General features: G+C 41.9%; 1 protein-coding gene across 7 annotated transcripts in view; it reads right to left on the minus strand.

The window, feature by feature from the left end:
• PALM2AKAP2 (PALM2 and AKAP2 fusion) overlaps positions 1-19,183 on the minus strand; it is a 337,193-nt gene that overhangs the window by 23,515 nt on the left and 294,495 nt on the right. Inside the window, exon 1 of one of the 7 annotated variants that reach the window (XM_076362487.1) lies at positions 9,989-10,031. The exons of the other annotated variants lie outside the window; for them this stretch is intronic. The gene's annotated coding sequence lies outside the window, so the exon portion shown is untranslated. Of the gene's footprint in view, positions 1-9,988; positions 10,032-19,183 lie in introns of those variants that run through there. 7 annotated transcript variants of the gene reach the window in all.

A 19,183-nucleotide genomic window follows, 5' to 3' on the forward strand; every position in this document is an offset into this window, starting at 1 on the left:
ACAATGTTGGCTTCATCCATTAGGTATTTTCTTCTTAATTGTGCTTAAAAATTGGGAAAAACCTTTAAAAACAAAAAATGAATGAACCTGCTTTTGTCTATATATTTTACTTGACATAGTTCACTGGTTCTACGTGTATTTCACTTTTTCTTGAACCTAGAACTTCTCCAACTGAAGTTTCTAGCAGTGCTTTTCTTAAAGCATATTGCATTTTTCACCATTTAAATATCTATATGTGGCCAGTTTCTTCTTTAGTCCTATTAAAGATATATTCAAGATATCAGATGTTCTGCAAACAAATACAGAATAACCAGTATAAAAAGTCCTTACTTTTTTGAGTGGGCACAGCTGGAATGAAAGAATAAACTTTCATTTAACCTGAAAGGGCAAGAATTGCTCTTGATTTGCCTGCAGAGCTCCAGGTATCATGACACGAGTACTCAGGTGACAGGACTAAGACTGCTATTCCCTTCTGGTATTTGGGTTTAAATCTCTCCTGCCTGACTTGCTGGTGCAAAACTGGACGTTGCTACCTGGAGCAGTCTGTGCAGAGACATAAACATCAGTGCAGGACTGCTGGCTGTCCCCTTTCACACAAACCATGAGTATGCCATCATGCTCCTGCTAACATTTGCTTCTAATCAGAAAGATCAAAGCTACTAGTGACATTGGTAGCTAACTACATGTCCTCTGTAGCTGTAAGAACACATCTTCAATGGACGCAGAAGATCAGGTAACGAAGCTGTGCACCACAGCCACTGAAACGCATCTCCCTGCAGAGCCGAACGACCCCCAGTCCTGTGCTTCTAGTACCTCCAAGCCATGCAGCTGGGAATTCTCCCCCGATTGTCCCAGAGAGCCCATTCACTAAAGCACATCTACTTCCATCACTGCTTTAATGTATGAACCATGTCAGATCATACCACGTTTGGGTATTCAAGTTAGGGAACAGAAACACAGGCGCAGTATTTTACCAATTTCTTAATGAGTAAGAGCCCATCCTCTCATCATAGCTGCAATCCAGAGCTCACAATTAAGGCATATACACGTAACTGTCTAATCAGGGCACACATTTATGTCAGTACATAATTCTGAAAGTGCATGTGTCTGTGCAATTAGCGTGGCACATGTAATTATGTAGTAAGACAGAGAATTATGCAGTAAAACCTAGAAGGAAACATTGCTACTTATGGGAGGGAGCCTTTCTTTGCTGGGGATTAGTGGCTGAGCAAGGAGGAGGGCTCCCAGCAGGGGAGAGAAGCCGGGGAGGAATGGTAGAGGAGGAAAAAAATACAATTAAAAAAACCACCCAGTTTTTCCCTCAACACATTCTGGCAGAATCTGGGGCAATTTTGTGAGGTCATTTTGAGAGTATGCTCCAGACACTCCTGTGAGGAGCAGAAGTCAATCTACTGATGAATTTCCTGAAGAAGATAACTGGGAAGATCATAAGGATGGAAGCAGCTGACAAAATAAAGCTTTTCAAGACAGTCCAGGCCGCAGAGCCTGTCCAGGATAACTGGCTGGGTCTGGGAAAATGGCACACGTTGGGATGATGACACCATGTGTGGGAGGAGGCTTGGAGGAGGAACGTGGTGGGATGCACACAGACCCCCTGCCTCGGCTGTTTGGCAGAAGGAGGTGATCTTGCCAGGGGTCTGCTTTTGCTACTCCGTAATGAGTATGTACCAAGAGCTTTGTATATGCCGCCTACGGGGAGGAGGCTTTTCAAAGCCTGCACCGTTACAAAGGCCTGTAAATGGGAAAAGGGCTGCATTCAATCCTAATTGTAGTCAGCAATACAGCATTCACAGTGATACCCATACACGGCTCATCTAGACCCAGATTTTCCAGAAGTTACTGTTACATTTACACAACCTCTGAATGTGCATTCATTTCTGTTTAAGTCAAGATGCAACAGGGTAATTAGTGTCATTTCTACAATGCTGCTGCACTTTAGTAAACTGCAGTTATTAGCAGCTTAGAGAATTATTAGCATATTTCCTCCTTGGTTGAATTCTTCATTACAAAAGTGTAAGTGTTTGGGCAATCAACTCTTTTAGGAGGAAAAAAATGTGGGTGTGCTACTAGCAAGACCCAGCAAATGTACTGCCAGTGCCTTCCTTTGTTTGATGCAACACAAAATGCATATGACAACAAGTGGGAGGCAATTCTGAGCCACATCGACATTCTTCCGAAGCAACAGCACGGGGTGGGAAGAGAGGAAAAGATTAAACAACTAAAAACATTTCATAGTTTAAAAAAATCTAAAACACAGTTTCCTTATTGTGGGCTTCTACCAGTCACTCCAGCCAAGTCTCAGGACGGCTTTTGATGCTGTTCGTCTCCTGGTGCCATCAGCATTGTCGACTTCCCATTTCTTCAAATTTCATTTTCCTTTGGAAATGTCCTGCACTGCACCTAGTTCTCCTCCCACTGCCTGATCTTTGAGCCAGTGCTTTGTTCAACCCTTTCCCCCTTGCTCTTGGATCTAACTCTTGGGCCCGCCATGCGTCTAGCAGTTTTAGTACTATAGTGTAACTTTTGCATATGGTTGACTCGCTAATCCACACCTCCATGCTGATGTCAATCATCATCTCCCTCTTCACCTACTGTCTTGGCCTGCCTCTCCGATGTCTCTTTGCAAAGGAGAAGGAACCAAATGATGGATTTGCTAGGGGGTTGAGTCTGGCAAACCTTCAAGAGAACGGCTGCTTTCATTCAGCTCATCCTTTTGAAGAACGCAGTCACTATGTGCGTCACAGATGGAGCCAGTCTCAAGCACTGCAAAGATACAGAAGTCATCTGCACCTCTGTGCTTCCAGACACCCACCCTGTCCAGTGAGAAAACCCCTAGCCAGCACAGGTATTGCTCCGCTCTTGCTAGAAGCAGCAAGTATTTCTTTAGAGAAGTCATTTTCTGTAGAAGAATGGTACGACACGGAAGTGTTGCAGTTCTTAACGAGTAAGGAAAGCAAAAGCAGAGTCATACAAGGTGCTAGCACCCATCCCTCACAGCTCATATTCACTACCACACAACAGGTGCTCAGAAAGGTGCCACCATCCCACCGCATCCCAGATGGGAATGACAGCCCAAACCACTGTGACGGCTCCCGTCTCATGCCAGCTGGTGCTCTCCCTCTCTCCCACGGCAGCTGCCACCCCGTCCACCTCCAAAAATGTGGTGATCCCCCTCATCACTGGAGGGACAAGACTGTTCCAGGTGGGAGCCTTTGCAGAAAGCAGTCTGAAGAAATGTGTCAAAAACTTTGTGTTTTGGAAATTTCCTATTCTGGTGAGCTAAGAGAAAGCAGCAGCAGAGAAAAACTCTTCAAAAAGATCCTGGAACTGGAGAAGAAAAGGGATGCAGCTGATGATGGGGGGCTAAAGGAAAGGAAGGGGATTTCTACTCACACTACCTGCAGGAACCATGTCTTTTCTTTTAAAAAAAAAAAAAAAAAGCCCAAAACCAAAGTGTTGTCTTCTTGCTCCTGCGTGAAAAGGTCCCACTTTTCCATACGGTATTTTTATACTGACTCCTAAGGGTTTTAAAAATACGATGGAAAGTGTTGTCCAAAAAGATTATGATTTTTCACTTAAAGAAATTTGATAAAATTCAAGTTTCAGAAAAAAAAAAAATCCCCAAATCCTGTTGCCAAATTTTGTTGAATTTAAGACATGTCATGCACATGCTGGCACTGCCTTGAATACTTCCATTCATAATCCTACTTGCACACAAAAAGCAAAACCTGGCCTGTTCCTCTCACAGTGCAGTACACAGTGTCTTCAATACACAGATGGAAACCATTTCCGATGACTAAAATGTATTAGCATTGAGTGTCACAAGTGACATTCTCTGTGAGCAGCTCTCTGCACTCTTCAGTGACTTGACGGAGGTAGCCAGACAGTACAATAGGCAAATTTTCTTTATGAAAAGCTGGTTTATCTCCTTCTAAGCACTTCAGAAATCACAAGAGTACAGTCTAAAAACCAATGCAACTTCATACTACCTCCCCCTAAGAAGCAGTGGGGGGCTTTTTTGGAATACAAATAGTAATAAAGGATGTGGGGATACAGTGCCCAAACAAGTGGCTACTTGGAGAGCTTGCTGTGTGACATTTTCTGAGTGGTTTTCCATATGTCCTTTTTTTGTCTGTTTTAGAGAAGGAGTTGTGATTGGATTTGCTCAGAAAGCATGTGAAAGGCTTTGCAATATTCTTTTTCATCCCAGCTGAGCCACAGGCTTCAGCTTCCCTATGTGATACACTATAAAGCTCTTTTATCAAATCAAAGTCCAATCTTCTTTTGCTGCTGTAATAAATTAAGGATGGAGAAAAATGGCTCAAAAATTATGAATACTTTAATGATGAGCATATACTGTACAGTAGGATATTTTAATGATGATCACGTAATGAATGATACTGTATTTTTCCAAACATGCCTCTATAGCTCCAGTATTTTCTGTGCCCTCAAAGACAAACAGCTGAAGCTTTTCCTGGGCAAGCCAGGATCCACCTTCAGAATAACCCTTATTACTTCCCACTAACTCCAAGGTATGTAAATTGGAAGCAGTTTTCTACAGGTAAGAAGCCACCCGATCCTTTATGCCAATTATTTTCTCTTACTCCCTAAAAAGATAGATCTGGTCTCTCTGTGAAGAATTTGCAAGGAAAAAGATATCCTCCTTCTTTAAATTAAATGCTTGTGCAGCTGTTGTAAAAAAAACAGCAACCCGAAAGGCTAACTACTTTTTATTAAATATTTTCATTGCTGCAAAGAACTGTAATTGCATGAAGCACCTGCATGGACAAAGTGATTTATACGGAAAGGAATATTTAGGGACGAAAGGCTGCTAACTTCTGAATGAAAAGAAATACTACCTCTGATAAAGAAAAAACATCACAGAGGTTATTAGAGCATGATGGTTACATAGCTGGCACTAGGGAAAGCAGTATATATTCAAGTGGTGTAGACTCGGATACTAGTGTGTGGGGCTGGTTAGCTTTGCTGTGAAAACTCTGTTCAGTTCTACAGTAATCAAAATACAAATCTGAAATTACAGGAAGCCGTGATTAAATTTCATTCAGAAACTGCAGCACCGTTTGGTACTGCCACACTCCACCCCCCTCATTTTCTATCAGCATCCAGATAAGAGGATGCCCTGAAGAGCTCCAGAATAGCATTTCACACACATGGGGAGAACCAGGAGCTCCTAGTACCCGAGAGATCAGTAAATTGGTGATAATATGATTTCAGGTACAAGAACCTGCATTCAAAAGACCATTCTCCTGTTCTCTGCAACGTTGGCTTCCTGTAACATAGGTCAGCCTGAAAGTGCAACTGAATTAGAGCTGTAAATGGATGCCTAAGAAGGCATTTCATCCAGAAAAATGTGTTTTTCAACTCTCTCATTGCTCTCATCAGTTCAAATCCCACTCCTGATGCTCCTTTCACTTCCAAATTGATTTCTGTCTCAACAGAAAAATGCACAGTTAAGTATTGTTTCTTCTATTGTTTCACTCAGTTCCCCAAGACAGAATGACCAGGACAGTACACTCTGTGTGAGGGCATGGGAAATAAACCAAGGCAGCACTAGACTCAATGTCAATACAAATGTATTACCATATTAATCAACCACAACACCACAGACAGTTAGTACTTTTTAACTTTGTTGCACATTTTTCCTAAGGCTTACTTTTCCATGGCTTGTCTCTAAAATCTGTCTTTGCTGAAACAAGAATGAATGCTTCCAACAGCTGGAATATTTGATTTACAGAGCATGTGGTGCTAAGTCACTTAAAATGGTAAATATGATCTCCTGAAGCAGTCTCCAATGCTACCTAAGGAAATGCAACGGTTTGCTGGAGGAAACGAAGAGCACCGCATCCAACACACACATAAGGAGCATTGCACAATTATAAAATTGTCCACTATCTGGCAGGGAATACAAGGTATGATACAATCCTTAAGGAATAGAAGACAAATTTCTTCTTCACAGCTGAAGGTCACAGATGAGGTCCTGTACCATGAACTGTTGCATTTGCAGAGTCCACTTGGATAGGCTCCTCTCAGTCGGTGCTGTTGGAACTGAGCTCAGAGCTCATGGCTCTGTTAGTAGCACTCTCTCACGTTCAGCCTCTGGTTTTATGTTAAGTGAAAGTGGAGAAATCCCAATTGAATAAGGACAGAAAAGTGTTCAGCTTAACAGAGTGCCCAATATAGATACTGAGTTGAGCAGAACACGGCTTCTGAATGTGTGCATGAAAAATCAGTTTCACAAAATGCTGCAGTTGAAATCTGCCCAACACACGTCGAGGATGGAACAATTGCTCTGGTAAAACACGATCTAATCCCAGCGGGGAGGGGAAAGGACGTTAAACTAAGCCTTGCTTTTAATACTCTCTAACCCATCTAGATAATGTCAGCACAAGGAAAGGGTGACCTTTACGGTCACTTGCACGAAAAAACAATGAGACAAGGGGATTTCCAAAATTCCTCAGTCTTTTCATTGGGGGCAGGGGGTTCCTGTTCCATCTAAAGAACAGAGCTACAACCCTCCTCTGTAAATGTGAGATCTAGAGAAAAATACTGGCATATTAATCATTTTGGTGCATGAGAAAGGGACCTCCTGAGGAAGGAATTTGGGTTAGGCAGGGGCAGGAGGAAGGCAGTAAATGGAGACAAAAGGCCACACAGTTCACTCGTTCTCCGAGCAGATCTTACAGCTGCTAGGAAAACTGTTTTAATACATTGCAGGAACAGAAATAAACCTGCCATAAGCACACAAGTAGGCTTTCTGAGTTGTATTAGTATTAAATTAAAGTCTTCTGATGATACAGATTCTTTCACTGGCTAATACAGTTCTGTAAATCTTTCATAAATGGCCTAAACTGCATTTTCTGAACAAAGATACACGATCTCTCTATGCCGGAGCTCTTTCACCACTTACTTTCAAGGGCAATATATAGGAACCGAATGCTTTAACTGAAGCAAGCACCTACAGACTTCTGCAAACAAAGCCTAAGATTGATTTTTCACTTTCTTTGACTTCTCTGCTTTACAAACACCAACTGCTGGAGATCATACTTCTTTTAACTATTTCCTAAAGCCTAGTTAATACTTGTTGCACTTCTAAAGGGCATGGCTGTTCAAGACCTACTGGAGTTTGACGCTTAGGAGTGATGCTGCAGGGAGGCCTAAAGGAACAAATGATGCTCAGAAATGTGAAAAAAAGACTAAGCACCTATTTCTCTTTGAGAGCTGAAGAAGGTTAAGAATTATTATTACTGATGCTCTGCCTCTACCAGTAGGACTTGTTACAGCTGCTCTCATCCATTAGGTTAAGACCCATCACAGCAAAATCTCCTTAAATGAAGGTATGCCTAGGTAACTATGCATGGCGCAGCGCATCTCACCCGATGGTAGCCTGCTCTGCCCGAAGCACAAAGAGCAGGACCATGTTTATTTCACGGCAGGCAGTGAGCCTTGGGAGGGTTAGAGTACCAGGGTTGAACCAGCCAGCTGACTTGAGCACTCTATGGATTGCCTTCTTCCCAGTTTGTCAAGGAAATCAGGTTATTTTAAAGCTAGAAACCCCTAAAACTGTCTATAAAGAGAGTGCATGTAGTGGCTTAAAAAGGTCCCAAATTATATTTAGCTTTACCCAAAACGTATTTTAGGCTGTTACCTCCAGACTCAGGCAAAAGTGTATCACTGGAACATTATCAAAGGAAAACTGAGAGGACATTAAGAAAGAGGAAATCTAGTCTAGTCCTAGCTTAAAAATTGCTTGAATTATGTAAGTGGAAAGGGGGAAAATACGATGATCAACAGATATAACTGAAGTCTCTGCCAATAGCCGTGTTATGCACACAAGTGGGGAGAGAAGCCACTTCCAACAGGAGCCTGGCATACCACCTTCCCTGAGTCACTGTCTCCAATGTGTCACCACGCTCAGAGCCCATCAGGAAACCACCACACAAAAATGCTTTCACTCCAGTCCCCTTTTCCAGAAACACACCATGGTGAAAACAGTATTTGGGCTACAAGCTAGAGGCTTTACACAAGAGCCAAAACCTTGTAACTCCAGTGGACTGCAATTCTCAGGGCTCTTCCTCTAAGGGCATGCACGTAATTTAACCTTCCGGATGGTGCATGTAGAAAAATACCCATTCAAAGACACACACCCACAAAATGAAAACCACTATTGTTAAACGACGAGTCCAATGTAGCCAAGATGATCAGGGGACTCTTGACACGCCATTTCAACAAATGGCCAGCAAATAAGTAATATTTAATGGAAAAAGAAGTCAGACTACAGGGTCTACAGAACAGTTTTGCTAGTCAAAGGCCAAATGTGTACAGTGTCTAAAAAGGAGGATGTTGCTAAATTCTCCACATGCCATTGCTGTCCCCAGGCTATAAATATGACCTACCATGTGAGTCAGGCATTGTGAGCAGTTAGCAACTTCATCTAAGCTTTGCTCATAACACAAACTAAGCACTACAGTCATCTCACTATCTCCTGCGGAAGAATATTTCATTGAAAGTGAAACTTGGATAGGATTTTTTTCTAATTCCTTTTTTGGGAAAAAGGCAGTTGAGAAATCCCGGGGAATAAGACATTCCCTTTCAGCACCTACTACTTCCCGTCCCTCTGCCCCAGTTCCCCTCCCCTCTCCCAACCAAAGACTCATTATTCCTTCTTTTCCTGCTGAAAAGCCACTGATTAAATGACCTACAGCACATCTGGACTACATTAGGATATTATTTGATTAAGGCATTCATCACTTGCTCTTTCAGCAAGTGGAGAATTAAGATAATGGTAGGGGAAAATGGTGTTAACTGAACTGGCTATTCCAGCTCAGACTGCTCTGCTTGAAAAGTCTGATTGCTCTAGTCCCTCAGTTGTGTTTTTTTTCCTAATTACAGAAAAATGAAATAAATATTGGTTAATTCATTTAATGTTGGCAAGATCATTAATGCCAAGTAAGCTGTTACATTAAGGGTTGCTGTCATCTGTATTTCTCAGACAATTTGCTATCTGATAGGAAACGCTTGCTTGGAGGTATTTCAAACAGTCATTAAAAGGCTCCCCATTAAACTGCAAGCAGCACCTCACATTTCTGTACAAACAGAAGTTTGACACATTCCGGGTCAAGTTGCTTTAGAGGAGAGGGGGAACAGACAAAAATGGCTTAACCAGATCTGCTCAAAAGAGTATTGTTTATTAGCCCGTTACACAAGCAGTAAGTCAGTTTTCAGTAGATGAAGGGACTGCATGAGACTTCAGCTATGGAGTCTGTGTACATAAAAACCAAAGCATGAGCTAGAAGGAAAGATCATGTTGTCTTGGCTTTCAGATACTTAACCCTAAAATATCCTTCTTCATTTCTCAGGAGCTAAAGAATGTGCTATCCTGGTGCATGCACAGAGGTATCAACTAAATGCCACAGCGTGCATCAAATGCCGTAGAAACCAGGAATGCTGATGCTGCTAAGTGTGACTGCTCACAGTACTGTACTTAATTTCCTTCAGTGCTAAACAGCTAAAAGATGAAGCTGAACAGACACCCTTAAAGCCTCTTTATCAACTGAAGTTGGCTTTACAGTGTCAAGAAGGATAACACACTCAACTAGTGGGAAACATACCCCCCAGAACAATTAAAGAATTCAGCTAAAAGACTTCGCTAGTGCTGCCTAAACAATATAGACACTGAACATGTGGGTGGTTTTCCTAGTTATCACATGTACAGGATATACAAAAGTATCTTTTTCTCCCTAGAACCAATATTCTACTGTATCACACGCAAGTAGAAAGTTGTAAATTTTAGAAAGATCTGCCTACTGTTTACAACGAACAGACCAGCCACAGAGCAACAAATTCCACAGTCATCACAGGGGAAAACGGTATTTTAAATACTCCTCCCACTACCGAATAATAAAGGCTCAATGAAGGTACAAGTCACAGGTCAGAAATCTTAGCTTACCCTTTCTCTCTCTCTCTGTTCCTGTAAACTCTGAAGGAAAACCCCAAAATGTTGTTTTCCACAACAGCCTTCACTTTTTTTGGCTCGTTAAGTCAAGTTCCTTCCCCAGCTTGTTACAGGACTGTGATGTCATAGGCTGAGGGAGGGCTGGTTTTAAAAAAAAAAAAGAGGCAGCCCACACCCTCAGCCCATTCACACAAAGAGGCTGTTTTAAAAGGAAAATGCCAGTTCACACTACTCAAAAAGAGCATGACTTCACTTAACCTGTAAGGGAGCCACCTCCTTAGAGATCCCTTCAAAAGCATCATGTTGGCAACAGACCCAAAGACCTGTTTTCAGCTAGCATAAGCAGGGGTTTACTGTTGTGTTGGGTTTTTTTTTTTTTTGGGGGGGGGAGGCCCAACGCAACAACACAGCATGTGGCTGGCTTTGTACTAGAAAGGAGCAATTACACGAAGGGCTGCTGTGAAAGACACAAGCTCCAAGCAGTAATCTGCAGTATTTTTTACCTACTAGGAAACAAAAAAAGGATTAACTATATTCTTTCCACAGGAGAGGCTTAGACATTAACAAGTGCTTAGGGCACCTTTGGTCACCTTCTGCTTCAGAAGACTCGGGTCAGGGCAGTGGTGTCCAGCCTGTAGGAAATGTGTCAGCCACATGGAAAACAACTGAGGACAGGGAACGTAAAAAAAAATTAGGAGGGAGGGTGACTGGGAAAAAAAGCACAATGTTTTCTATAGCACAATGCTGGTTCATTACTGCTGCCTGTGGGCTAGTGACATTTGAGTACCCCTGGATTAGGTTTCCTGGAGGCTTGGTAGTTAAAGCTGAAAACATGAGCTACGCTGACCAGGCATCCCCTGCGAAGGCCCTCTGGACTTTGGGTTAAAATAGCTTGAATTTAGTGTCACCTTACATGTGTTGCTATAGATGACATAGCTTAAGTGTTGGAATAGCATATTTTACTCACCTGAAGAATTACGTAAGATATTAATTTGCTTTCTCACTACTTCTAGGGCATCAGCAAAGGGAAGGCACAGCCGTCCTCTACCAGCAATGATGAAAAAGAACAGCAGTGGTATTTTTGACGTGAGAACCCTTGAAGGCATGGTAGCTCACTTCATCCGATGCTCAACCACCTGCCTGAGCCACGTTAAATGAGTCAAGTCAAGCCTCCACAGTCTTAAAATGGGTAGGCAAGAAGCTCCTTGTCACCTATTGAATCAATCTATGAAAACAGAATGGAAATAAGGTTCTCACAGGAAAAAAAGAAAAGACACTCAACACCCTGTCCTAAAATAAAACTAAGAGTGGCTTTGGTGAGCCTAAAGTGACAGAAAATACTGTGTGCTTTCATATACCACCTCTCATACTGTCTGGACAAGGGGCAGAAATTATAATACACAGTTATAACTTTTCCCATATTACCTTTTTTTTCCCCCTTATATCATCCAAGAATTCTACACTATGATGAGGGATAAATGCCTCACAGAGGAATTAAATTCTGTATGGATTTAAAATGCAATTTCTATACCTCCTTATTGATTAAATATGAAGTTCAAGTAACCCTGCTTCACCTGTGGTCACTGAAGGAGCAGAAGGTCACAAGATATTTATCTTATGTACTCTCCCTGCCACCAACCATCTAAAGCCCCACATGCCCGGAGGTCACTGGAGGACAGAGCTGTAACTGCAGCACTACCCAGGTGTGCAGGAGATGGTGCTCAAGATACTTGTTTGCTACAGACTCACAGGAGCTGCCCACTTGACATGCAAATGCTCAGTTTTCATTGAAACCTAAAAGACTTGCACTAGAAAATAGCTTTTTTAAAAATAATCTGTTTCTCATACTAATTATTTTTGGAAAACAGGAATAACAACATTTCCTTAACATATTGGTATGTTGCAGGAATGAACTGGGCTATTGGTAATGAAGATCTTGTGTACATTATAGCAGTGTAGCTTAGTAGCAAAGGCAGCAGATACACCCTGTTCAACCCTGTTCTGCTAGAGCTGGCCTCAGACAAACAACCTTTTTCCCCCTCAGGAATTCCGACCCACCATTACCATCAACTTTAAATAAGTTGGGTTTTGGTTTTGGGTTTTTTTTTCATTAAAGCCTTAGTCTCTTCCAATAGAACCTCAAGTTTATTAAAAAGAAATAAATTCTAGTACTCTTGGTTGAAATGAAAAGCTTGAACAGAAATTTGAAATGGCTGAATGATCAAGAAACAAATAAAAATGCCAGAATTCTATCTCAAAATGGTCCAAGAATACTTTAAAATTATTCTTCTCAACTTCTTGAAGTGCAAAGGTTCTTGACATGTCTGCATTTTAAACCATCTCTCCTGCACGACTGTAAGCAGTAAGTCCCTGGGCCCTGGGTCCTCTACGTCATGCCATACTGAAAGGCAGTAAGTGCACGAAGATTGAAATGCGGTGGAGAGTCTGTATGAGTATCACAGATCCACCAAAAAATCAGCAAGTATAGTCTCCTGGAGACATCAAGGGCAAGATTATAAAAGACAGAGTGATGCTGGCCTCAGTATCTGAGAAAAAAGGAGCATTTCAAAGTGATTTACCTGTTTCAGGCCTCTAATCTTCCAAATTTGGAGCACAAATGCACATTAAAGCCAAAGATGCAGGATTTTGAGGCTAAATCTGTGTGTATGAAAAGCTAGTGTGAGGTAGGCAACTCCTATTTTTGGCTGCAGATCGGAGGATCCTCAGGTGTGCAGCCAAATTTGTCTCTCAGAATGGCAGGTCGTATGCAGTTTTAGTGCTGAATTAAACTTCTCAATGAGAAAGACTCTAACTAGCCACAAGACTGCTTCTCTCCATGCCAGAAGGCCACCTGTAGAGGCAGATGAGATGTGTAAGCAAGAGCCCAACCAGTCAAAGAAAAAGATGTAGGTGGCACCATGTTCTCTGCAAGGGCCTTGTGACTTTGGGAAACTTCTTTAATTCGAAGTAGCCCTCCTTTGTGAACCTTCAAGATACGTGATGAGGCACTGGATGTGGAGCGTAGTCTATGCTATGAGCATTTCTGGGAGAAGCTGTCTCAGATTTTAGCTGCCAGTTGCAACTTGTGGTTATGGTTAAACAAAGCAGGGACCATGAATTCTTTAAAAATGTGGCAGAAACAGAGATTTGCAGTGTTATACCTCCTGATGAAGCAGTAACAAAACTATAGTGGCCACATAAACTCAAGCCCTTTCAGCTACCTCAGGACACAGATGCTTCCCTATCAGCCCAAAGACCTTCCCACGCTGGAGATAACTGCATCACTTGAACCACAGGGTCAACGTTACAACTTGTTGCAAAGGGCTAATTCTATTCTTGAAACAAGTGCTTGGAGGGGGAAAAAAAAAAAAAAGAGGTGCTCCTCTTTATGGAAAGTGTATACAAGCTTAAGGTAAACCAAACAAATCCTCTTGTGCATTCCTTTCCTGTTCAGGGAATAAACACCCTGCCTGACTTTCTAAGCCTGTTGGACTAGCACCCTAAGGGTATTATATGACCACTAAATTCAAGATGTGCAATAGCACAAGAAAAAACAAATACCAAAAGTATTCCCTTACCTCCTTCTGTACCAACAGTCTTTTCAGGGCCCATATCTCATCAGAGAAAGTGTTATCTCTCTCGTCTGTATCACAGCAAAGTTGCCTGTGCGCAAAGGAACATCTCATGGGACCAGAGTTGGCATTTCAGTTCGTTATCTTCAAACTATATTCTCTCCACAGATCTCTCTGTCTGGGACTGTAAAATGAGAAGTGCTCCACAAGGCTGGCTGGTGGAAGCAAAACTGGTGTTTGAGCATGCAACTGCTAAAGTTTACTAAACATTTTAAGGATCTCCTCATTTCTAATACCTCCCCTACAAATCTACCTTATCAAGCCAGCAGAGAAATAAATATGGGCGGTGAATGTTGGAGGTTGGCATGTGCAAGGGATCCAGAGGAAAACAACAAAGTTACAGGAGATATGGTAAGGCTTTTAATGCTAGCCCTGTCACTGGCTGGTTCAGCGTTTATTGGCTTTTCAGTGAACTGCTCCATTCTTCAGCCTTCTCTCCAGGTAAAATGTTTTTGACTTGTCTGCGTGGCCCCACACGGTGTGAGGAGATGCAGGGAGCACAGGTCAGGAGAGGGGAGGCAGTTTTCTCTGCAGGTGCCCATCCACCCATGATGCTGGTCAGGTCACGCCTACTCACAAGCCAATTTTTAATTTGTGGCAGAGAGGGCTCATAGCAACCAGGGAAGCCAATCTGACAGAATTCTTTCTTGCAACAAATACTTTTAAAAAATAAATAGTTTTCTTGGATATTTCCTCATGTTGAAGTGGCTATTTGATAACCAGCAATTACAAATAATTTAATCTGGTGAGTAATCTTAATTGTTCTTCCTCCTCCTTTTGTGGAAATCACACACTTTAAACACAAAGGCCACTTCTATTTATTTTATAAGAACAAATTGGCTCTGTCAGTTTAATTTCCCCTGGTGCTGTAAAAGGACTTGCTGTTCTTATAAAGATAACTGGAATGAGACAGAAATAAAACCAATTTCTGAGGATAGGCTGCATGGACAGCTCACTCACACCTCAAACCTCTCCTTTCCAGAGCAGACCCCCCACCCAACACCTGCGTTTCAGACAAAGCCTGGTCTGCTGCCATAGCAGCAGGAGAAGAACTGCTCAGCATGAATTACCCAAGGATGGCCATCGAAATAAATTTTCGAGAGGAAATTGTCACATCATATCTTGATGAGGGAGCAGAGGGCTCTTACATTCCACCAGTGCTTTGCATTTTCTGGGTGACTTATGGCGGGAAGGTGCAGCGCGGTCGCTTGCTGCTGCCCACTTTCACAGGAGAAGGGACCAGCGCCAGGCTCTGTCACTGCTTGCTGTCAGGACTGTGTCTTCTCATGATGGAGAAAGATTACAGCTTCTTCAGAAAGAAAATGCCTCCAGTGTGTACTCAAACTTGCATGAATGTGTACCTGTGCTGGCAGCTGGATTGGGTAAGTAGGACTCACACCTCAGAAACCTTTAACCCTGGTGAAAACCAAGAGTTTGTGTTCAAGCCAACTCAAAGTACACCTGGAGGCCCTCTCTTGATGCTACTTGGATTGAAATTCATTTCCAAGGCTAAAAATGGTCTTTATCCTTCTTATTTCCCGTGCTGAACAGGTAAAACTTCTTAAAAGATGTGTTCACACTTGACTGCTCTGAAAACTGGGGCTCTGGGGCATTCTCCATTCAGAGAGAAAGCAGCACGTGGCGTGGTTACTACTCCCAGCATGGCAGACACAAAATAGCTTGTCAAAATTACAAGGGTTGGAGCCATACATGCCAATCAGCTGACAGTGCAAGACTTCACAAGAAGAAGATGGCTTGAAAAACAAGTGAGAAAGGTCATACAGCATCCCACTTACTTGTTTTCCTCATATACTTACAGTTAATATTTGGCTGTTCATCTCCTTACCTACTTTAGCAAGCAAACAAGGAATCGGAAATGACAAATTACTTATGTTTGTTGCAAGCCACATATAGGGGGAGAGACTTCCTCTCCCCTGTCATCTTTTCTCTGCTTTTTCAGTACCTCTCAAAAGCACTGGCTTATCTACACGCTTTTGTTGTGGGTGCTGAGGTGGGTGAAAACTGCACTCCACAACCTGTGACAGCAGATGCGACCACTGCCACTCAGTGTGATTCCTGTGGCCATGTACTACAGTCACTTCACAGTAAACTTTTCACCTCCGCTCTTCTGAGGTTTAAAAGTCTAAAGCTCATTTCAGCATCCCTTGCTGGAGAGAGATGCAAGCAGATGAGCTTCTCCTTAGTGTTAAAGGTGAGGTAACTCAAGCTGGCCTGATCTGCACTCGCAATAAGAGTAGGAAGCCACTTTGCCCTGCTGCAAGCCATCTTCAGCTGCTTCGCGCTCCCATGTGTTAGGTGTGCATGGACACCAAAGGGGTAACTGAGCAGTGCCCTATCAGCTGCCCGATGGGAATGGTCCTGCGCAGGGTCTTGCCTCTCTGTAAATGCAAGGTTATTTGAAGAAGCTTCCTCTGGACTGATTTTAAATATTGTTAGCACTTGAGATGACCTGTCATCCTACATGCTGAGGCTGTTTCTCAGGCAAACACAAAAGACAAGACAAAAAAACCCACCCCACAACCACCCGAGTTAAAACAACCTGTTTATTGTGGTAGCAAGGAACGTGTGTACAGCGTTTGTTTTGATTTGTTTAGATAAGGTGGCTGGAAAAAAAGATCCTTGGGAATTTTGAAAAAGCTAACAGAAAAGTGTTTGCTTTAAAACAGAACAAAATGTTTAGGTAACCCCCAGTCTTGCAAGTTGGAGTTATGCCTGTTAATTTCTATTCATTCAGCCTAAATCTGACGGTTTTAACCCTGGTGCCGTCTTGAGGAGTTACATATCCTGCACAGGCAAAACAGAGAGGATAGTTCAGGGCTACGGGAATTAGGATTTCTTCAGTGGAGTCAAGCCTTTTCCCATGTTTATAGAAAACCTACTGAATTTTGAGGGAGCTAGAGGTCTGAAGTCAGAGTGAAAATCCTTCAGTCTGGCTGCAGTTTACCTGGGGTTTCAGAAGAAAGTCAGGTATCACCAGGAGAGCCTCCCATTACCCTCTGTTGAATATGTTAAATAAAACAGACTTACAGCAAGTTCCTCTAAGCATAACCCGAGAATGTATGGGGTTGTTGCAGACACAGGGTTGCCATAGCTTTGGACAGACACAGTACTTTAACTAAACATATACAGAGAAAATTAGAAAGGAGAAATCCCAGCAGTCTGGAAAGAAAAGAACACTTGGTTGCAATAACAGCACCTACTGCTATCTGCCATCTACCTAAAGGAGACCAGTAAGAAGCACGAGGCAACGTATCAACATAAACTGGATAGGACTAGCCTATTACAAACCAAGAATCAACACTACAAAATGTCAAACAGCTCCAAACTTTGAAAAGATGTGTATATTTCAATTTGTATTTAATGCTTCTTTTGCTGTAATTACTCAGCTGTCATTTCTTCTATACTTAATATTGGCAAATGTCAAAACACACCCAATTTTATTCTATTACAATTGATTTGTTTTATTAATAGGGTAGCTGTTTTTCTTAATAGGATAGCTCTGTTTATTAAACAACAATAGCAACAATAAAATTACCTTATGGCACGGAAAAGACTGTCCAGACTCCTTTTTCCGGACTTCCTCCCTCCCCAAAACCTTAGGCCCCTGCCCCTCACCATCACCCAGCACCAGCAGAGTTGGGTGTTCAGAGGGAATCCTGCACAGCAGCAAGATGATGCTGACCGGCCAACTGACATTAAGTCTCTCCTGTGACAGGCAGCAACTTCTGAGGCTAAACTTCACAAGAGCCCAGGATTGAAAGAACTGCATTTTCCTTTAAAAACAGCCGTACATAGCTTTGGAGGTACAGGCAGGCTATTCCTCGTCTAAAAACCCAGCTTAAGTTCATTTCACTAAAACCTTTCAGAACACAAGTAAGATGTCTGCTGGTCACAGCTTAAATCTTAGGCATACATCTAATGCCAATAGAAGATGATGCCATCCAGCAAGACTCCAGGCATACAGACAAAGATGAGCACTGTGCTGCTTATCAAATGAGCAAGGGCATATCAGGAAATGTTAAGGTATGTTTAATTACAAAAGAAACATGAACATGCATTCTCTAATTGCAGTGATTTTCTAGTATTTAGAGGCAATTATTTAAGATTTTCCAGTGGCGTCTTACCAATAAGCTTCTGTCGAGGCGCTGGCTTATTCTCCTAGTCATTACAAATTTCTTATAATGCTCCCTGCTATAAAATTAAGCTTCACTGAATTGATGGCAGTGTGCAAAACAGTATAGACATGATTGCAGTACAACATCCTACATAAATTCAGCATTAAAACTTAGTTCATTCTTCAATTAATTCATCAGTGCAATTAATAAATTTCTCTCTAAGCAGGTGAAACTGTGGTACAACATGAATTCTGGGGCTACAGGATCCCCCTGAAATTCCACTGCATTCTGGGACACACGATTCAACTGTAAAGCTGAACAGGAGAAAACAGTAATGAGCTTGACAATAGTAAATGCACTGAAACAAGCACCATGTTCCACTATAAGCATACTCCTCCTGATGCAATAATATTTTCTTATTAAAAAAAATGCTGGGTTGGAAATATCTGAACTGCCTTTCGCACTTTGGAGAGGGAGGTGAAGGAGAATGCTGAAGGAGCTTTTCCATATTGGGGCAGAAAAACCACACAAAGACAAGAAATTTCCAAGCAGCACAACTTGTCCTAGGACAAGGCAGACGCTCAAAGTTCACATAATCAGAAGAAAAGGCTAGGCACTCTGAAAGTCAACACACGTGCATACAGGTTTGCATATACTTAATCCTGAAGTGTATCGGAGACTATGAAAGTCGTGCATTTTAAAGGAAAAATCAATTTAAATAAAAGATGTATAGACCAAAATCTTGTTAAAGAGAGGGCTACAGATATCTTTTATTTGTGTGCTAAATGATTAATTCATAGAATATGTCGGAGAGCCTGTCTTTTATTGTGCAAGAACATTACAACATCATTTCTTGATGACATGATTTTTAGTTTTTTGAAATTATTCTTTTGCAAATTTATTTCTCCTCACTTAAGGACTGACGGCAAAGAGTTCTCTGTAAATCCGTACTCGTGTGAAATGCAGAGAGCTTATAGGACTGTTGCTGATACCCTATTGGACTGTGTTGCCGTATTTGTCAGTTTCTTTTCACTAGAGGTTCAACACAGACAGAATGAATTAGGCCCTAGATACAGAAATTACAAACTGTTAGGTATTGACAGACCTCAAGTCTTACCGTACAAATACTGTGCTGTTGGTTGAAAACGTTTACTAACCTCAGAATTATCTGGGGCAACTGTTTATCTCCCTTTTTTTTTCTTTTTTTTTAACAGGGTTGATGTTCCTTCACACTAAGACTTGTCTACATCTCTTTGACAAGATAAAAAGACATTGCAGTGGTTGTGAACACACTTGAACACACAATGTTCATTCTGAAGCTCTCCCTATATTGCTAATCCTCATTATCTCCATTTGCAAGATCTAGAAAATGCAGCTGCAGCACTCTACATTGCTAGAAGCAGCAAACAAGAAGAAATACA

Source organism: Aptenodytes patagonicus, chromosome Z (assembly GCF_965638725.1).
Source record: "Aptenodytes patagonicus chromosome Z, bAptPat1.pri.cur, whole genome shotgun sequence".
Classification (NCBI taxonomy): domain Eukaryota; kingdom Metazoa; phylum Chordata; class Aves; order Sphenisciformes; family Spheniscidae; genus Aptenodytes; species Aptenodytes patagonicus.